This window comes from Macaca nemestrina, chromosome 11 (genome assembly GCF_043159975.1).
Source record: "Macaca nemestrina isolate mMacNem1 chromosome 11, mMacNem.hap1, whole genome shotgun sequence".
Taxonomy (NCBI): Eukaryota; Metazoa; Chordata; class Mammalia; order Primates; family Cercopithecidae; genus Macaca; species Macaca nemestrina.
This window is the reverse complement of record NC_092135.1, coordinates 3413532-3415965: the sequence shown is the minus strand read 5'-3', so window position 1 is coordinate 3415965 and position 2434 is coordinate 3413532. Positions and strand designations below refer to the sequence as shown.

The following is a 2434-nucleotide window of genomic DNA, read 5'->3' as shown; positions in this document are numbered from 1 at the left end:
ATATTGAACATCATTATAGTCTCAAAAAACCCTTAGCAGGCTTTAACTATCTCATAGCTTTCTCTCTGATTTCCTCAATAAAAACAAAATAGCAATAATTAGGAAAAATCAGAAAATGAAAGCCAAGGAATGAAAAATCTGAATAAAAGCTATTGCATACTCCACATAGAAAAGATCTAGCTGAGGCCGGGCACGGCGGCTCACGCCTGTAATCCCAGCACTTTGGGAGGCCAAGGCAGGCAGATCACCTGAGCTCAGGAGTTCGAGACCAGCCTGACCAATACGGAGAAACCCCGTCTCTACTAAAAATACAAAATTAGCTGGGCGTGGTGGCGCATGCCTGTAATGCCAGCTACTAGGGAGGCTGAGGCAGGAGAATTGCTTGAACCCAGGAGGCGGAGGTTGTGGTGAGCCGAGATCGCGCCATTGCACTCCAGCCTGGGCAACAAGAGTGAAACTCCATCTCAAAAAAAAAAAGAAAAGATCTGGCTGCTACAGTGGTCAGGAAGGCACACGGGATCTGGAATCAGGAGACCTGAGCTTGAATTCTGGCTCAGCCACTCAGTAGATGGGAGGCACGTTGGTCTCTCTGGGCCATTTTCCTCATCTAAGATGCAAGTATCTCACAGAATTATAATTGATGTTAAATGACAAGTGCTATATGTTAGTTCAGTTCAATAAGCCGAATAGAGACAATCAGACAGACCTGGTCCCTGCCCCTAGGAGCTCACAGTCTCTTTGACCTGGGCCCTACTTTCTCCCTGATCTGGTTTTTAGTAGAGGCCAGCTTGGAATTCCTACTCATGACTACATTGATTGACTTCCAGGAGAGAGCCCTTTGAAACACCAGTGCTCACTGACCTAACCTTCTCTGCTGGTCTTACATAGAACTGGTCTGGGGAACTCACTCTATTTCCATGCTATCTCTAGCCAAAATACTTAACTTCTTGCACAAACATCATAAAATAAAGAATTACAAATAAATCACTCCCCCTGCAAACTCAAAGACCAGGCTCATCCCCTCTCCTGACTGTGTGGCAATATCATCCGTTGCCCGAAAGAAATCCTCTCATACTGGAGACCAAACTCCAGGTCCCTTTATTGCCAATCCTGTGCCTTTACATGCCATCATAATAACATTTAAAAGTGTTTTCCCTAAAGCCTCGCCCACTGCTACCCAGTCAAGTAGAACCAAAGGATATCTAGCTGTCTGTCCTTGGGACTGACACGTCCTGAGTCCCTCCTCTCGCATTTTTAAGCAGTTATGCCACAGAAAGAACCTTTGGGCCCAGGACCCTGGGTTTTGTAAGAATCAGTCTTCGGGAGAACAGACCCAAACCCTCTTCTTCTAACGTGAGTGGTGTTTTTACTAGTTGCTTCTTCAAACTTTGTAATTCGAGTCCTTCTTTAAGGTAACAAAAATGCTTTTAAAGTCTTCTGCTGAATCTCGTACCAAACAATAACCTTCAAGTTTTGGTGAAACCATGACTTTTATGTGTCGAGCTTGCTTAAAACAAGGCACACAGGTAATCCTGCGACGTACTCCCCTTTCTTCAAAAACTGATGGACGAGCTTTGCGCAGTGGCAGTATCATAGACAATGAGGTTTACTCGAGGAGTGATTATTGCTAACTGAAAAACTGATGAACATAGGAAGTGCATGTCTGTAGCTTAATAGTACAGTCAGCCAACTTGAGACCTAGGCTCAGGTATTTTTGCAACATTTCTAGCACATGATAGCACTGGGTAATCCTACCTCTTAGAACTTATCAAACATCTCTCTAATCGTTTAATATACAAGTAATAGACATCTACATCACTCGAAACTACACTCTACCTGCTTCAGGAGGAATCTTACGTCAGAGGACTTCTGCTGCTGCGATACGGGAAGATCACAGAGACAGTATGGAGTTTGAGTCAGTAATTTCTGCCTGTCTGAGAGGAACAGTACACAGGCAGATGGGGAAGAGTTGGTTTACAGACAGTGGTTACCAATGCCTTCCAAAAATCTACAGTACTTTACTAGTAGTCTCTCTCTACCCCACCAGGACAATCTCCGCAGAAACTCTGCAGTTAGAAGGCAACAGGATGATATATTTAAAGTGATGAAAGAAAAACCTGTAAACCGATTGTTTTTCTTTCTTTTTTCTTTTTTTTTTTTTTTTGAGACAGGGTCTCACTCTGTCACCCAGGCTAGAGTACAGTGGTGTGATTTCAGCCCACTGCAGCTTCAACCTTCTGTAGTCAAGGGATCCTCCCACCTCAGTCTCCTGAGCAGCTGGGACTACAGGCATGAGCCACCACATCCAGCTAATTTTTCTATTGTTTTGTAAAGATGGAGTTTTGCCATGTTGCCCAGGCTGGTCTCGAACTCCTAAGCTCAAGCGATCAGCTTGTCTCAGGCTCCCAGAGTGCTGGGATTATAGGTGTGAGCC

General features: G+C 44.5%; 1 non-coding gene across 1 annotated transcript; it reads left to right on the top strand.

Moving 5' to 3' along the window:
* The first annotated feature begins 1570 nt into the window (after positions 1-1570).
* On the top strand, positions 1571-1709 carry LOC112428602 (U4 spliceosomal RNA). The gene has a single exon (XR_011610273.1). It is a non-coding gene; the product is annotated as a U4 spliceosomal RNA (small nuclear RNA).
* Positions 1710-2434: the final 725 nt, after the last annotated feature.